Source organism: Diabrotica undecimpunctata, chromosome 1 (assembly GCF_040954645.1).
Source record: "Diabrotica undecimpunctata isolate CICGRU chromosome 1, icDiaUnde3, whole genome shotgun sequence".
Taxonomy (NCBI): domain Eukaryota; kingdom Metazoa; phylum Arthropoda; class Insecta; order Coleoptera; family Chrysomelidae; genus Diabrotica; species Diabrotica undecimpunctata.
The window spans coordinates 185,681,381-185,701,436 of NC_092803.1; the positions used below are offsets into that span (position 1 = coordinate 185,681,381).

A 20,056-nucleotide genomic window follows, 5' to 3' on the forward strand; every position below is an offset into this window, starting at 1 on the left:
ATTTCTAAAGTTGGCAAATAACGAATCAGCAGCTTCTAAAAACGCCTGTTTTATCATTTCCCCGTCTTCATAAGGTTTCTTTTTTTGTGCAATTATCTGGAACACAAGGTAAGATGCTTCAGTTGCAGCCTTATTTTTGTCGACTGTTCTTAAAAATATTGATTGTTGTCCAATTAACTGTTCTCTTTTCTGGCGGCAGAATGTAGTGGGAATGATTTTTCAAAATTAGAATGTACAGTTTTATGATGTCTCTCAATATTTACTTTTTAGCAACGGAGACCGAAGTATTACATAACAAACACACATTTTTATCTTTAACTTCTGTAAAAAAGTATTGTTCTTCCCATTCCGAATGAAAGTGGTATGTCTTTACCTTCTTACAACTGCTTGCCATAATATTATTTTTGTTGTTCTCTACTAACCCAACCGCTGGACGTTGGTTACGCGTTCAGTTTTAAACTAAGCGCAATGTCGCCGCGCCGTGCGTATTTATCAAGTTCAAAGCAATCCAGATCGTTCTCGAACACTAACGCGCTGGTCCGGCTTGTCGGTTCTATAAATAGCCGATTCTAGCTTGACGGCGTCAGGGGCAGATCGCTCACCGCAACGTTGCCGCTGTTTATGTTTAATATTATGACAATTAGATTTTTTTGTGGAATTTTCGGAAGCTTCTATGATTTTTGCAGTTTGAATTTTTTAAATTAAAATCGTTGTGAGAGCTACCAGAATTGCCTCCGCGAGCTACCGGTAGCTCGCGATCGACAGGTTGGCGACCACTGGTTTATACAATAGTTGGCAGTAAAATCTTTAACAATGTCATTAAATCTAAATTAATTTTTTTATCCAAATATGTAATTGGAAAAGAAACAATGTTATATTATTATTGGTACTTAAAGATAAAATCATTAAGTACACACAAATATTACAACAATAAAACCACTGCGTACAAATGCATTTTCAAGTACTACGTTTAAAAAAACAATAAATCAACTCGAATAAAATAAATATAGATATCGCCGATGACAAAAAATGTACCAGTTCATTGTCAACAAATTGATTAAAATAAATTAATAAAATTGACACAGTGATAACAAATCAATTGCAAATTTGCTTTCGATTTCGCTGAGGTCATATCGCTTAACCTAAAATTGTAGTAAAACATTCCACTCTTACAACATTGTTATAGTTGTTGTTAGAATCGACGATAAGGGAGATAATTTAGACCCCCTAGTAACAAAAATTTGAGTTTCTGTTCAAAAGTTGTTAAGAATTACAATTTGCTATGGAAATGGTACCAGATAAATAGAGAAAACAAAACATCGAGTTTTAAATTTGACGGCGTTAAAATAAACAATAAAAAGATATAAATGCAGATATTTCTACTTGAAATAGAAGTGCTATCTCCTCAGTGGAGATTGGCAAAGACCTGAAATTTTTTTATTTATTTTGCACTGTTCTTATTACATTTTAAAACTATTATTTAGTTCGTTCAGTGATGTTATATAGCCAAGTCATTTGTATGTTTTCTATCTTTCGGTCTATTACGATTTAGAGGAAGTTATATCTGTCATGTCTTTTATTCAATAATTTTGTGGTCGAGGTACGATGTTTTGTGTTTTTTGATAATTTGTATTATTTCATGATCGCTATTCATACGCCTTAAAACTTCTTTATTTATACTTCACCAAAGAAATTATTATAAACAATAGAAATTAAACTTCAAACAGATCGACTGCTACATTGGAGCATTAAAATCAAGAGAAATATGAAAAGTAATGACATCTCTGCGGACATATACGTCAAACAAAACCAACATACAGCCTTTTTCGATAAACAAGTGGAGGAAACATTACTCAAACGAACTCCTAAACGAAAGAGAAGTATTCTACAGTACATTTGAAAATGATTGGTAGCACCAATTTTATTGCGCGTGAGATAAAACCCAATGTAACATCATAAAGCCGGGTCCAGACTAACTTACAAAACATGTTAAATAACAAAGTTGTACAACAAACTTGTTGTAAAACTTTGTTCTGTAACTTGTTATATTATAACATAGCATCCAGACTACATAACAAAAAGCAAATCAACAAAATGCGCATAACTTTTAGCTGGATGTCTGGTAGGTTAGGCAGTATATAAAATGACGTCATACGAAGAAGATGCTTTCACTTCTGCGGCTTTTTCAGTCCATGTATCGTGTTTTTTTATTTCGGTTTTTAAAATCCATGAATGTAGGATCCCATAATACTCGTTGTTCCCGAAATAGCTCAATTAAATGAGTAGTCAGTTCTTTCGACCATTTCATCGCGTAAATAAGAAATAACCCCACGTGAACAGAGCAAAGAAAAATTTAGCAAAATCACTCAAGAATCAGAATGAATAGGGCGATATGACTCCGACGGTTTCTGCTCGCGTACTATGCCAGAGAAATGTTTCAATAACATGTTTTTAAGTGTGGATCAGTCACGATGCGGTCTTACAACAATGTTTTATAACTTTCTTTGATGTTTACCGACAACTGTTGGATAACATAAAACTTGCTATATAACCAGAAAAATGTTATACAACACTGTGTTTTAAAACTTTTTTATTTAAAAATCTGTAACAAGTTACAAAACTTTGTTATTTAACATGTTTTGTTACATAGTCTGGACCCGGCTTAAAACAGTGACGGAGATTTTCTAAAATAAAATATTCAGCGTTGTTCAGAAAATGTTTCGGTATTACCTAAAATTGTTAAACATACCAATTTATTTCAATTCTTGTCTTAAATTTTGTAGTCATTTTAATCAACAAATGATATACAGTACATTTAACCAACTTACACAAGATGCTCTAGGAAGCGAAAGTACTTGGGCAAGATTTAATTAATAAACTGTGCTCGATATCTGCCTTTTATTTTACCAAAGTTTATTGTAATTCAAACGTGTAGTTGCTACACATGCCTAGAAGTAAAGTCGGTTCGCTATATTTACGCGGGTTTCGGATTAAAAATTTTATTGTAAGTACCCAGTTTTAATTACCTGCTCTTTGGGGAAATATCAACTGGTCAAATGAAATGAAAAATAATCCATAACTTTTTTTAATTAAATAATAATGGAAAATCTTTTATATAATTGGCAGTATAATAAGGAGAATTACTTCATTAATGGAGTCTAATGTGGCTAATATAAACCTAATAAAAATTTTATATTACACTTCACACAGAAAATATGGTCTATGTATATTTGTTCCATGGAGAGAATTTCTAATGAAATATAAAAAAATTTAACTTGCCAACAAAAATGAAAATCAGTCATTATCATCAAAAATATCATAATCGTCATCATCATCACTGTCATCACCATTAATTGTTATTATGATTGGACTTATTTCGTTTATTTTATTTTCACGAGTCCACCAATCTTCTATTAGTTTCTCGCACTTGAATATACAGTTGAACCACACTTCTGGAGTTATAATTGAAAGTGCCTTTCGCCAAGTTTCCCGAACTGCGTCGTCGCTATAACCGTTAGGTCCAATATGGTTGTCATAATATTGTTTTGCTCTTCCCCATATATATTCGATGGGATTAAACTGGCAATGATACGGTGGCAGACGTAAAACTTGATGACCGTAACTTTCAATAATCTGATCCACAACAAAGGTTTTTGGTTTTGCGTGGATATTTGCCAAGCGTAATAATTCTGATTTTAAAATATGTTGTGTAAATGGTATATGTTCCTTTGTCAACCATTCTTTAATTTTATTAACAGTCCAAGAATTCGTTGGACTTTTGTTTAATACTTCAGAATGGTAAGGTGCATTGTCTAAAATAATTACGCTGGGCTCACTTAAACCTAGGAGAAGTTTTTCATGTAACCATTTTACAAACATTTCTGTGTTCATATTATCTTGATAGTCACTTGATTTTGATGAAAATATTAAATCAGCACCTTCTATAAAACCCGATTTCCCTCCTGCATGTAAAATTATGTGTCGCTTCCCTTCTCCATCAGTATGTTTGATAGACTTTACGTTATCATCTTGCCATATTCTCTTGGTTGCACCCCTAGAAAATATCCATGTTTCGTCTAAATATACAAAATTTGCCCTTTCTTCTTTTAATTTAGAATATTTTCTTAGAAAGTTAATTCTTTTATGCACAACAGAACTTCTTTCACAAAGCGCTTTTCTGTTATCCTCCTTTTGAAATTTGAAACCCAAATTATGTATCACTTGCCATAGACTTGTTCTGCCAATTTCGTCAAATTTTCTATCTTTTAATTCCGAGAGAATTGTATTTAAGGTCACATGTTCCTTGTTGGCTCGCATTCGATAAATGGTATCACGAATTTCAAATTTTTTTCCATCTTGAATATCTTTCGTTTTCAATGATAGGCGAGTTTTTCGGTGATCTTCTTTCGGCCGTTCATTATTGCGATTTTGTAATACTCCTCTTAGTTTGGTTTCACTAATTCCTAGAGCATCACATACGCGTTGTTGAACAGACATTACCGATTTTAAAGGACCGCCATTTTCTTTTTCATCCGTAAAATACTTATGTACACTACAAATTAGACTATCTACATCTAACACACGTCTAAGCATTTTTAAATATTTCCACCAAACATACAATGTCAACACTGGCAAAGAATCAATTCAACTGCAATATTGTAACAAATTTATACCTACCCTAATGTTATTTTAATGTACATATTTTAAAATATGACCATTAATGCAGTTTTTACCTAATTTTCTGGAAAGTCGTTTACTGCAACTGGTTATCAATGAGTCATTAGCATAATTTTGTTAATCCGAAACCCGCGTAAATATAGCGAACCGACTATAAGTTGGATATTGATGAATTAATTGCAAATATGCATAAATAGTTTACCATGGAAAGAGACAATGGTGGACGTTTCAAGTCATTATTATGTATAAATCAACGCGTTTGAGATGCACTCAGAGATTCTCAAGAAGATCTTACTGTATAATATTAAAGTGTTATGTATGGTCTCTATGACTATATGGCTGTGAGACCTGGACATTAAAACAGTATGACGTCAACAAATTAAATTTATTTGAAATGTGGATGTATCGCCGAATGCTAAGAATAAGCTGGACCCGCAGAACTACGAATGAAGAAGTACTGAGAGCAATGAACACACGCCCTCATCTGGTCAATACTATTAAAATTAGAAAGACGTCATATCTATGACACATAATGCGACATAGGGAAATTGAGCAGCTCCAGGTAATATTAGAAGGCAAGATTGAAGGTAAAAGGAGCATAGGACGAAAGAAAAAATCTCGGTTACGAAACATCAGAGATTGGACCCACACAAGAGGAAATGAACTAATTCATCAAGCTCAGAACAGAGAGAAATTTGCCATATTGATCGCCAACCTCAACAGAGAAGGCACTTACGAGGAGGAGGACCCTTTGGATGGTAGAGCGATGAGTAGTACTCTAGCCACATATTCATAATTTCGCCCATCTCCAACCAGAGCAACGGCTTTCGCGCAATCTTCGACACTAAGAACCATGATCAATCACAGGTAAACAAAATCTAAGTGTCAATATGACATAATGATAACCGTCACCAAAGCCACCTCGTCGCATTACAAAGTAACTCCAAAATAATCATAATTAAAAAAGTCCTAAATTGTGGATGGCAAATTCATTTGGCTCTAAAAAATGAACCAAGGCATATTTTGACACAAAACAAAAAACACAATGCTTAGAAGACATGGCAAATGACGAACAATAAGGTTTTACGAAAATTCGCAAACGGAATTATTCCACAGGATGTTTCAAAGTTAGGATACTAAAACCACGTTTTAATTAACCCCGTACAATAAGTCAAATATAAAATGTTATCAAAAAACTGACTATACCAAATTAAAATTTATAAATTTATACACAGTGTGCTAAAAAAATCATGAAAATAGGGCTAAAAATAAAAAAATTGAAATACTTTGAATTTGACCAAAATTTTCTCCGATGCGTTTTTTTTGCATCTGTGTGTATATGGATGCGAAGCATGACATGTAAACAAATCACTAGAATGTCGCTATTGTCCTTAGAAATGGACTTCTGGCGAAGATCTGCCAGAAAATCATAACTGAAAAAAATGAACAACGACCAAATACGATAAAATATTAGAGTCTTAACAAATAGTATTGAAGAAATTGAACGCAGACAACTTTTTGGTATGGCCATGTCCACAGAATAGATGATAGACTACTTCCTAAGCAAATATTAAAATAGGTACAAACTGAAAAATAGGAAAGAGGAAAATCAAAAGAGACATGGTTAGGAGGCGATCAAAGAGCTTCTTCTTCTTCTTTAAGTTCCATCGTCTAACGAAGGTTGGAAATCATCATGGCTATGCGGACTCTGTTGACTGTCGCTCTAAAAAGTTCTGCACTACTGCATTCAAACCATTCCCTTAAGTTCTTAAGCCAGGATATTCTTCGTCTTCCCACATTTCGCTTTCCTCGGATTTTGCCTTGCATAATAAGTTGTAATAATGCGTATTTTTGTCCTCTCATCAAATGTCCTAAGTACTCAGGTTTTCGTCTTTTGATAGTGAATATTATTTCCGCCTCATTTCCTATCCTTCTAGTTTTTTCCACGTTTGACATTCTTTGAATCCATGATATTCGTAGGATTCTTCTGTAACACCAAAATTCAAAGGTTGCCAATTTATTCAGATGGACTTGTTTTAGTGCCCACACTTCCAAGCCATAAAGAAATGTACACAACACGTAACATCGAAGCATTCCCAGGCGTAGTTCTAACCTTATATCCCGACAACAAAGAAACTTTTTAAGTTTAATGAATGATGCAGGTGCTATTTCAATGAGTGTCTTAATTTCTTTGGTTTGGTCTACATCTGATGTTATCCATGTTCCTAAGTATTTATAGTTATTAACACTTTCAATTGCAGTATCTTCAATAGTCAATTGGATGCATTCAATTTTCATGTATGTAGTCATGATCATGCATTTAGTTTTCTTTAAATTTATCTTCAGTCCGTACTCATGACAGCGTTCATTAAGGCGTTGCATTACGTTCTGTAAATCATTGTTGTTATCCGTCATTATTACTGTATCGTCTGCAAAACGTAAGTTATTCAAAACTTCTCCATTGATAGATATACCTTCTATTGAGTCTAAGAGCGCTTTTCGAAATACCGCTTCACTGTAGACATTGAAAAGTAGTGGGGACAGCACGCAAGACTCCTCTCTGTATTTTGATATTTTGGGTGTACTGGTTGTCAACTCTTACCTTGGCAGTTTGATTCCAATATAAATTATATATAATTTTCATATCACGACTGTGAATATTTTTACTTTTTAATATATCTACAAGCTTTTTATGTTGAACCTTATCAAATGCCTTTTCAAAGTCTACAAAACATAAGTACACGTCCTGATTCATGTCCATGCATCTCTGAGCCAGTACATTCAAGCCGAACAAAGCATCTCTTGTACTCATGCCATTTCTAAAGCCAAGTTGTGTGTCACTAATTTCATATTCAAGAGTTTTAACAATTCTGCTGTGCTATTGTTCTGTGATCTGAGCAAGTTGTTGCACTTGGCTTTTTGGGAATTGCTACAAAGGTCGATTGCTGATCAAAGAGCAAGAACAAATAAATCACATAGGATATTGTATTCTCCTTAATTTATTTTGTTTTTACTTTTTAGTAATAATTACTTACAAGTAATATCCTTTTCTGACCAGTTAAGATTATATTCAAAAGCTATCAAATTATCGTTAATCAATTTTAATAGATAAAATGCATTTTAATTAGATCTCCGGTACGTTTTATCGAGATCTTTATTGTTTTTATAGCTTGACCGTGTTGAAAAGTATGCTCTAGAATTTATGTATATTGCAGCTATTTATAAACTCACACACCTGTTAAACAAACACACTTATAGGCAGGTATACACACAGAGACAGGGCTAAGATCTGTTAGACAATAAAGTTTAGGAAAATATAACCGAGGTTATGTTTTTATAGATAAACCACTATTTCTAATTGTTGGTTTTAATTCAACTTTTAATATTTTTATGACACAATGTGGTAAACTAATATTATTTCTAATTAGCATAGGAGCTAGATATTACATAACGTGTATGAAAAAACGTATTACATAAGCAATTAAAGTTGGTTTTGTATAGAACTTTATTAAGTACATTTTTACAAATACAGGGGATAAACTCCAAATATATTAGGGATAAGTTGAAATTAAGCTGGAGAAACTGTCTCAAACTTTGGTAATTTTTGAAGATCCAGATCAACAGATGTGGATCACTTAAGAGACTGGATCAGGAATCCGAGTCTCGGGTTATTTGGAAGTATTGCTCGGCCTTATAGCGATCATTCTGCTTTCACATCACTGCGTGACAAAGGATTCAACGACTAAGAAGGCGTTTTGAAGTACCTCGGGAAATATTTCCGGAACTTCGAAGAATGAATCCTGTATTAAGATCAGTCAGGAGAAGTCCTGGACGGTGAGATCTTAAGATCCACCTCTATAAAGACAACAAAAAAAATATGCGCTTAAAACAAGGAGACTGCAAGTGTGGTACATAGGGAAAAGTAAAATAATAATAGAGTTGGTATAATGGAGAGAAATTAAAGATAGCGTAGTAGTTGTAAGAATAAGTGACAGAATGTCAGTGAAATTTTTACTTAATACAAAAGTGTTGAATGTTGTGTGTAGCTCCTTAAGTGGGGCTGGGTGAAAATAAAAGAAAAGTTTTTTATTTTCAATCGAAACATTGGAATATTCCAATGTACAGTGGTACTTCGACATATGATTGACCTAAGATACGAGTGAGTGATATTTTGTTTTAAGATAAGAGCAATATTTGCTCAATATGCTGGACTTCAATATGCGCCCCGCATGTTGGGGTCTTGTGCAGCATCCAACAGTTTCCCCCACCTCAGACTAGACCTCCTGTGTGCTTATTTCTCTCGTTTTCGAAGCATTTTTAATAGGTTGGGTTCGTTTATTTTTGCTTTTTGTACATTTACCTACATGGATCCAAAGAAGAAGAAGATGATGCCTATAAAGTTAAAACGTGAAATCACAGAAAAACATGAGCAAGGTGTGCGAGTAACAACACAGCACATCAATTATATGTACTGTGCTTAAACATAAGGAGTTTATACAGGGTATAACACCAGCTAAGGGCGTTACAATAATTTCTCCATGGAAGTGGAGAGTTTACGGCCCTCTCTCCATGAAAAGATAGAGATACTGATGGCGTGGGTAACAGAGAAGCAGCTTCAAGGAGGAAACTTAACACGAAGCATCATATGTGAGAAGACACGAATGATTTACGGTGATATACTGAAGCAGATCCCACACACTTCCACAAACGAAGTATCGGAAGTCTCGTTTAAAGCCAGTCGGGGCTGGTTTGATAAGTTCAGGGAAAGGACCGGCATTCACTCCGTCGTCAGGTATGGTAAGGCAGCAATGTCAGATGTGAAGGCAGCTGATGTTTACACCAAAACATTTTCAGAATTGATAGAAACCAAAGGATACATCCCAAAGCAAGTCTTCAACAGTGACGAGACAGGACTTTTCTGGAAAAGAATGCCGAATAGGACTTACATAACGGCAGAAGAGAAGACGATGGTCAGAAACCCATGAAGGATAGATTAACTCTAGCACTTTTCGCCAATGCTAGTGGCTTGCAAAATCAAATTATATAGAGGGCAAATCCGAAGGCGTGGGTCACCAGGAAATTCTTTGTGGAGTGGATAAACATGGTGTTTGGCCCTTCTGTTAAAAAATATCTACAGAAAAACAACGTACCCATGCTCGAGAATGCCCCTGCTCACCCACCAAATCTCGAAGATTATTGACTGGAAGAGTTTAAGTTTATAAAGGTTCTCTACCTACCACCCAACACAACTACTATCTGCTGGCGCTGCCCATGAATCAACAGGTGATATCTAATTTAAGAAGTTGTACACCAATCACATTTTTCGGCGCTACTTTGACTTTGAGTTAAACGGAGAACACAAACCGTACCCTTTCTTGAGTTCTTGAAAGACCACTTTTACATCGTGATCTACCTAAGAATTATTGATCGGGCCTGGCTTGGTGTTACAATGAGGACCTTAATCTCTGCATGGAAGAAGCTGTGGCCTGAGGCTGTAACTGAAAGGGCCTTCGAAGGATTGGAACGCTAGGTGTTAGTGGTAGATTGTTTTTCTGGCAAAATCCTGAGCCTGGAGGTAGATAAGAGAGATGTGAACGAACTCGTCGAGAAACAGTCTCAGGGCTGTCAACCTAGGAGTTACACGATCTACATTCTCAGCCACATACGGTGGTTCAACGAAAAATTGGTTTTGAAGAGAAGCCAGAAATGGAGGAGGTTATCTGTACAAAAGATGTGGAATGTGTGAGAAAGTTGTAGAGTTCGTGGATAAAATCGCCACAAAAAAGTTGCAACTGGCCGTGCATCGGAGTTGTTTAACGAGACTTGCCTAACTCATTTCTGCAATGTCCTGAAAGGGATGAAGAAATAAACCTCCTTGGGCAGGTTTTTAAACGATCTGCAGATAAAAATGAGAAAAGTATGACGAAAAAAGCGAAGACCAGTGACCAGTGAAAATTAAGCGCTTCCGTAAGCACTTCACTTATTTTATCACGTTTTTGTAGAATATGTATTTGTTATTCAAAAATAAATGTTTCTTCTTTTAAATCTATTTTCCATATTCAAACACACTTAACACAAACAACTAAGGTGGTGTTTTGGGAGCTGGAACGGATTAATGTCATTTCAGTTAATTTCAACGGGGAAAATTGCTTTGAGATAAGAGTAATTTGATATACCAGCAAGGTTACGGAACGAATTAAACTCGCTTCTTCTCGGTCGACGGCGATAAAATAAAATGTTGAAGTCGTGGAGTAAAAGATAGTTTTATTGACAGCTACTGAAATATTACACTTTAGTTGTTGTTGGGATAAAAATTTATAATAGACTGCATCCCAAACTAATCCCGAAGATATATTTCTAATCTCACTAAAATGCTACGATTCATCAAATAAGGGTATTGCCTTCTGCATAGAACAAAAACCTTTGACTTTTGAAAGCTGGCAAATATAATTTGAACCGAGGAAATGATTGTAGGCATTTCCTTAATACATATTAGGCAATCTATAGTTTGCAGGAAGTTCAACAAACTGCAATTAAGCTACTAATCGATATGTTTCACAATTATAGACGGTGAAACTATATAAATTCAGGAAATTAAGATTAGGAAGGGTCAATCTATAGAGGATATGAAGTAATACATAGAGGAAGCTTTGGAACAAAAAATGAAGCTACAAATAAAATGCCGGAATTACTAATAGCATCAGATATGGCGAATGTTACCACATTCTTCAAAAGAGAGACAGTGAACTTATCACATACAAAAGTAAAGAAAACTGCTCTCAAATTGATTAATTCATAACAAGAAAAGATAAATCTAAATGTAAGGACTGCAAAGTAATAGTAAGTAAGAATGAGAACAGTTGCTTGTGTGGGTCAAAAACTAATATAAGTTGCTTGTGTGGGCCAAAAGCTTAAAAAACCAAACGAAAGGAACATATCGGAGTGTGCCATAAAAAATTCAAATGGTCGATGTTACACATCCACCCACAAGTATCAGATGTTTATTCAGAGCAAAAATAGTAGAAAAAATAAGCTGAAACATGAAAGGAAGTTCTAATATAATTTGGAGAAATATTATTAGAATTATTTAAGATACTGGTATTGAAATACCTACTTGGATAAAATTCAAGAAAACAGTTAGCTTGGAAGAAATAAAAATAAAACTGCCATAAGACGAGCTATGATGTACAGAACTGAATATTGGCAGCTAAGCTAAAACAGGAACAAATACAAGTGGTGGAAATTAGAGTGCCCAGAAGGATGAATGGAGTGGCAAAAGGAATAAAAATAAGAATGAGTATTTCAAGTAAATGCCTTACTTATTAAGAGAATTAATAAGTATGACCCAAGATATAACCTTATGAAGAAAGGTAATTGAGAAAGCTGATCCTGCATAGGGATAATGATAAAGAGAAACATGGTGGAAATATAAATAGAGAAAACTTGTATGAAGGCACAGGATAAATTGAATACATTAGTTTAGAAGAAGATAAGATAAAGAAAGCAACCCGAAGGGCAAAATGGCAAAAATGAAAATACATCTTAAAACACCATTGAAAAAAATTGGAGAATGGAAAACAAATGTGTTCCTATTGCTCTATAAAAAGGAGATACTTACAACCACTGAATACAAAAATAGTGCTATCTTATAGTGCAGTTGTAAAAAATAAACTGAGAAAAATAGTGAAGTAGGTACAAGTAGCAGACAGAAAAGGAAAGCAAGAGATAACATTTTCTTATTAAGGAACAAGTGCAGTAATCAGAAAGGAAGGCAACATATGATATTTTCTTACTAAGAAAAATAATAGAGACAAAAATAAAAATAGGAGAATATACCTGGCATTTGAGAGTCTGAGAGAAGTTTTTGTATCTGGAACCAACTGGAACAATTACAAATACCGACACATAATACAAATAGGCAAGAGTGTTTATGGAACTGTACTAGGATGGATACAAATGAATGTACACAAATAATTTCATTAGTTCAACATGAAGTCAAATGCTCATATATCAGTTGTAGTGGTATTGAATCTGGCCTTGTAGCTTTTCTGTCTCTTGTATATTTTAAGACATAAATCACTTTATCTTTTATTACTTCTGCTCTACTAATTTCTCCACCATCTTCTCCGTTTTGGTTTATTGTCATAAAATAGTTGCTCTATATATTCTTTATATCTTTTAAACCTTTACTTCAGTTATAACAGCACTGACTACATTTCTCAATGTTTCTTTTAATTTATACTGGATTTGTTTATTAGTTTCTGGATGTTCTTCTTTTTTCCATCTCTTTAAGAATTTCTTATGCTTCCTGGTTATTTAAGAAGTTAAAATTTCCCATTCTACAATGTTCAGTGTGTGTTCTTTAATCAGCTTCCATGTTAGCTGTTATTTTAGTATTGTTGAAAAAATATTCTAGGTAGTTGCTAAAGTGTTTGGTACCAATAACATAAATAACATAATACCTCTGGGCTCCCTTGGAATTAGCAACTCACAGGTTGAAAAACAAGGAGTTAAGTAAAAATCAAAGCCAAAAAGGACCAGCAAGATAACAAAATTCTTGGCATAAGGATATAAATGAGACTGGACAAGCAAAACGTTGATGCTTCTTTAGATTAACGATAGACAAGGTAGAATAGCCTAATGTAGCCGCAAATTTACTAATGTATAAGCAAAGAATTTTGGTATAAGAATCACTAAGAAGATAGATATATTTTACATTGATAAACACACTGAATATGACGCCCCATTAGGAATATTTTCATAGATAGATCAACCTTTTCAATTTAGATAATGATAATGAAAACTGGTAAAGTTTAAGACATTTAAAAGCTACAGAAGCCACAAAAAGTTATAATAGCAGAAATAAATAACAATTAAAGGAAAACTGTCATTTAAAAGGATATAGGTAGGTAGTTTAAAACACTAAGATATTTCTTCAGGTTTATTACCACTTTTTGAATTATTAGGTACTTCTAAAAGATAGTATCAATTATTAATCTTTAATTTTGCATCTATAATTATAATCATCCATCAAATCAAATTTTCAATTTTTTGGCAACAGTTAGAAATTTATTTACAAAAATAACTATCAGCTTTGGACACCGAAGGTCGAAATGCTTTATTATTTTATAACATGAAAAATTCTAATGTTTTTCTCTCAACAACAAATTAATTTAACATTGAAAATATTAACTGTAACATATTCGGTAACACTTCTAACCTATACAATTCAACTACTCTAATTATTGATTTTATTTTGACAATAAAAAAAATATTATAGAACAATACCTTATTTGTAGATATCGCCCTGGAACAATTGACAGATAACCGATTTCCCTGATTTAACGTTTATTTACTCTACTTTAATTGGTAATCACGCACTAACACAACATACGATTGCAGTCAACAAAACTAATTTGTCTCAACTTGACAAGCAGTCACCGATGAAATCGGATTGAATAAGTTAGAAAAAAGTTATAAACCAATTACAGAGTACAGAGATATCTCTACCACAAACTGGCTATTTTAATCTATAGCTTACAGATGGCGTCAAAAAGAAGTTGGAAATCTATTTCTTAAAAAATGTTGTAGTTGATGAATTTCTCGATAGGTGGCAAGCCAAGTACACTCTTTTAATTTAAAAAATCATTTCTAAAGCTATTTAAATAAATATTCCAACAAAACTTAATTTCAAAATTGATAAAACAATAAAATGTAGGTTTGCAAATTAGAGTAATATTTTTGCATAAAATTTTAAATAGACACTAATTTATAATAAACGATAGCTATTTAATATGTTTATTATTGATTTAATATAAATATATACCTACTTAGTTATGTGTAATTAAAAAAGTTAAACATAGTCGCATAACTTTGAATCCATTTTACAAAAATATGCAAACAATTTGAAAAAAAAAATATATGAAACTATCTAAAGGGTTATGAAATTATCTTCTTCTTCTTCTAATGGCGCTACAACAACCCTTTGTGAGTCTTGGCCTGCTTAACAATGTTCTTCCATTCTGCCCTGTCGGATACTTTCCTTCGCCACTGCCTGATGTTCATGGTTTTAAGATCCCTCTCTACGTCGTCTATCCATCTTTTACGGGGCCTTCCTCTTGTTCTGTTTCCTTGGTTATGAAATTATATATAGGTCTTTTTCTTCTTGATGTGCCTATCCGTTACGAATGTTGGCGATCATCATGGCAATCTTTATCTTATCTGCAGCAGCGCGGAAAAGCTGCACAGATGTTGTATTGAACCAGATTCTGAGGTTCTTTAACCAAGATGTTCTTCTTCTTCCTGGACCTCGTTTTCCAAATATTTTTCCTTGCAGGATGGCTTAAAGGAGAGTATATCTGGATTCATTTCGCATAATATGTCCGAAGGCATAATATATTTGATGGTGGTCAGTACTTCTCGATTCTTATTCATTCTTTTGAGGACCTCCTCATTTGTGACTCGGTCAGTCCACGGGATCTTAAGCAGTCTCCGATATAGCCACATCTCAAGTGCTTCCAGTTTTCTGCACATATCTTCGTTCAAGGTCCACGATTCAACAGCATAAAAAAGGACAGAGAAGACGTATCATCGCAGCATTCTTACTTTTGTATCAAGAGAGAGGTTATGACTCTTGAAGAAGGCCCCCATCCGATTGAAGGTGGATCTAGCTTTTCCGATGCGTGCTCTAATCTCCTGGTTGTTGGTCCATTCTTCATTTATTATGGTGCCGAGGCAGTTGTAGTGCGTCACTCTTTCTACAGGGGATTGGTTGACGTAGATTTGACCTTCTGTTATTCTTTTCTTGCTAATTATCATAAGATTTGTCTTCTTAACGTTTATATTGATTTATATCTAGGTAGTACCTTTATATTAGGTTATGATAAAATAAAGAAAATATATTAATAAAAGTTGTAGGTATATTAAATACATATTTTAGAATTAGTGGGAATTATACAGTGTAAGCAATTATGCTAGCATTCCATATTTTTATATATCATTTTTCAAAGTAAAAACGTTGCACGTCATATAATTTATATAAAGTGACGTCACTTATATTTAAAATTTCCAGAACGTCAACCTTAGAGTTAAAATTTTCCTAACACAACTAATAATACGAAACCCATACGGAACTGCTCGATCTTTCATAGGCGTCAACATGGTATCACAGAATAAATAACAATCAGAATGGCCACTCTTAGATGCCTCCTTTGAAGTTTGTCAGCACGCGATTGCCATATTTTAAACGGAAACATAGACTCGAATTGAAAAATTTGTGACAAGCTACGACAGAACTGTAATTTAAATTTTTAGAGATTAATAATTTAGTACATTTGAAATAATTTAATATATTCTTCAACTAAAAGTACGAATAAAATAGTGCATATTATGTCTATAGTTACCGTAAATAAATTAAACGTGGTTAATTTTTCTATGCACACAAGATAAAATGTCACTGAACAGCACTGGTTCCGACTAAAACATGGCTGATTCCGTCTGCGCGAACGAGATGCGCGTACTTATTTTTTCAAGCAGAGTGGGCATTCTGATTGTTTATTATTCTGTGATGGTATATTAAACAGAAAAATGTAATCATGATTATATTGGGAATTTTAGAATTATATTGATTAAATAACCAAAAACATTTGTTATTATTAATAATATAAATTTTATGAAATGACTCTTTACAGTTACAGTGACAGTTCAGCGTGTGGCAAAATTGTTTAAAGTGTTGCCGCTTTTTTAGAGTAAGAATTTTGTTTATGTTTTGACTTCTTACACAATTTGATCATAATATATTAAATAATAATAAATAATATTTATAAATACACATTAAATTTAGATTAATAGCTTTAAAAACTAATTATTGTTGCGTATTGTGATTGTGCTATGCCAAAACAACTAAATAGTCTGTAGAAAGCTGACAAGCTTTCATATTATAAGATAGACTATTTTGAACAAGAAATAATAGCGGGACGTTTGTACTATTAATGCTCTAAAAGAGGTAAGTATTTAGAATATATAATTTTGTATTAAAATGTTTTCTTATGTATTTTAGTGTGTTGCAGTAGTCTTAAAACTAATTGTATTTACTGTTAATATAATGGTTTGACAAATAGTTAACATTTTAAAAATTCCTCACTTACTAACTATTCTGATGTTTTGGCAACGCTGTGGGGTTCTGACGTCGTAAATCTTGAATGACGTGCAATCATTTTTATATGAAAAATTCTATACCTACTATTTTATCATCCTTTTTTATGCGTGTTATACTTATCATTTTATTGTATGCTATATTTTTCCAAGCGTACTATCGCGTGCTATCCTCTCTTAAATTGTCTTAAATTTGCATTAAAACCATCTTCTATTACAACTTTATCCTCTGATAAAGTATCTCTAATCTCTTTATGTCTCCTAATTCAGGGACAAAAAACCGAAATGCGTAGTCTACGTCTCCAATGGCCATACTATACTCGCAGCTACATTTTGGGTTACAGATATTTCCCATACCTTCATTGTGGAACCAATATCTGGAGGTACTCAAATAAATAAATAGGGAAACGTTGAAAGTTCCGCAATTTTTATTCTCCAAGCTATTAAAAACCGATTTCGATAGAAAATAAAATTACCCTATTAATTGTATTAGAAAAAACTAATGTATTTAAAAAACATAGATAATATTCTATTTTGGCTACGAGGTCACACAAAAATTATCGGCTATGAAATTGTGGACAGAAGGTCAGGATCTTCAACGAAAAATATATCTACCTTTGATATTTATACAGTTCTAACTGGGAGAAAGTATGAACTTAATATGTAAATAACTCAAAAATTTACTTAACTTTTATTCATCGTAATCTACCAAACAAAATTCCCCAAATTCTGAATATCGAGCTAGTATAAAAAATATAGTAATCTACATTAATAGCACGGATGAGACAAATCATAGCGGTTTTCTTTCCTAGTTTATGAGAATTTGCGTAACCTTATCGCTTTTCTGTTTATGTGAATGCGCAACAGTGGGGGATTTTAATTATATAATATTTAAATGTACCATATATAACCAAATTGACAATTTTTTTAATGAGTTTTGTCTACTGAAAATTGCAGTATACTGAGTTGATTAAATTCACTAAAAAGGCTAAAATAAAAAGCTAAAGTCTAATGTCAATCCTTTTAATCTATTCACACCATATCTAACGATCTGTGATAAATGAACCAAATTATGCCAAATTCTCAAAAGAAAACACAGATGGATTCGAAATCTAACAAGAAAACACTGAAAACTTTTGTTTTCAAAACTTCGACAAAATTTATTAGAATTTACTTTCACTGCAGCAGTTTCGAAAGAGTTCCTTTCTCATGTAATCTATTTTTGGTATGCGCATTCACGTAATAGTCTTCAACTGAATAAGTTGAGGAGGGGAGAACTGTGTGTCTCAAGTTGGTCATTCAGAATTATATCTGTATTTTTTAATCTATTAATTTCCATAGATTCTAATAAAGATAACTTAAGGCCTTTATTTTGAATGTGAAGAATTTGAAATTGGTCATTAAAAGAATGATTATGGTCTAAAAGGTGAAGTACGTACGTTAAATATGTATTATTGAAAGACCTTTTGTGTTTTTGTGTTTTGCTATACGTTTGATAAAGTTCTACCAGTTTGTTCAATGTAAGTTTTTGGGCAGTCGTTACATATAAAACTATTAAATTTAAAACTATTAATTTAAGAAATAAAAAAAGGTACAAAACAAAGGTATCTAGGCATCACATTATCTAGCTACGAAAAGCTCAAAACAGAAGTAAAAGATCAAGTGAATAGAGCAAACAGAACAGCAGATTGCCTGAATGAAACAATATGGAGAAATAAAAATATCGGGAAAGAATAAATGAAAGGCAGAATTTACAAAACAGTTATCAGATCAATAATGACATACGTGGCAGAAACACGACCTAATACAAAGAGAACAGACAGGATGTTATAAACAGCAGAGATGAAAACATTTAGAAAAAATGATAGTAAAACACTATAGGACAGAGCTAGAAATACAGATATACGACGTAGATATAAGGTCTGAATGATGAAAACATCAAGGAGTGGGTAAGAAATAGTAAAGTAGAATAAAAGGATTATATAAGTCTGGTTCCCCAATAGGAGGACGATCAGAAGAAAGACCACGTAAATGATATAACGATAACTTACTGAAGGCACATTGAAAAACCATCAGAGTCGTGTCTACATAAAAAAAGAAGAAGAAGAGTTAAGCTAATAAAATACTCTGGAAAAAAAAGGAGTACCCCTTCCTTGAAGAGACACAGAGCCTAAACAAGGTTAAAACATTGGATCGAAGAAAAGTTCACTAAGGCTTAACTCACAAACAATGTTTAGGTGGGACAACCGATCATAGCAAATAACTCTTTATACTAGAAATGAATATTAGCATATTTGTTCTGATAACGTCATCTCGTGCACCAGCATCTTTAGAATTTTCATGAACTTGTAAAAGTACATCATTCGAGCAAAATCATCCTAAGCGATGAAGCACTTTTTCACCTTAATGGCTTTGTTAATCGTCAAATTTGACGCATTTGGGGTTCTGAGAACCCACATGTAACCATGGAAAAAAATGCATCCACAACGTGTCAATGTTTGGTGTGGATTTTGGGCTGGATGCATCATTGGTCCATACTTCTTTGCAAATGAGGCTGGTCAAGCAGTGACTGTTATTGGTGCTCGATATCGCAACATGATAAGAGAGTTCTTGCTGCCTACATTAGATAATATTATTGTGGGCGACATGTGGATTCAACAAGATGGTGCCGCATGTTATACAGCTCGTGAAACAATTCAATGACTGCAAGGGACAGTTTCGGTGATGAGAATTGGCCACCTATAATAGATAGTGTGATTTATCACCATCTAACTTATTTTTATGGGGTTATTTGAAGTCCAAGGTTTATGCCAATAAGCCTACAACCACCCGTACAATGAAGGAGAAAATCTGACGATGCATCAATGACATTCAGCCACATTTATGCAAAAGAGTCATGGAAAATTTCGACAAAAGAGTACTTATATATCAGCAAAGCCGTGGACGTCATTTTCCTGATGTGCAATTTTATACATAACCCTATCCTATATACTTTATGATTCATAAAAACATTATAATCCAAAGAAAAAAACAGTGTTTTCTATTAAATTCAAATCTCTCGTAAATTTTGGGACACCCATTAACTACGTTAAAATTTTTAAGAATCTACCTTGATATCAGACGTGACAACAAAGAACATTGGATATTAAGATCAATGAGAGCCGGATGTATTTTGTGATAAACTTATCAAATAAAAAAACCATGATGAGTCATTATACATTTGCCA

At 33.3% G+C, this 20,056-nt stretch overlaps 1 protein-coding gene across 1 annotated transcript in view; it reads right to left on the bottom strand.

Annotated features, from left to right (window-relative positions):
• LOC140432705 (mitochondrial glutamate carrier 1-like) overlaps positions 1-14,132 on the bottom strand; it is a 38,867-nt gene extending 24,735 nt beyond the window's left edge. Inside the window, exon 1 of the mRNA XM_072520771.1 lies at positions 13,966-14,132. The gene's annotated coding sequence lies outside the window, so the exon portion shown is untranslated. The remainder of the gene's footprint in view (positions 1-13,965) is intronic.
• Between the last annotated feature and the right edge of the window lie 5,924 nt (positions 14,133-20,056).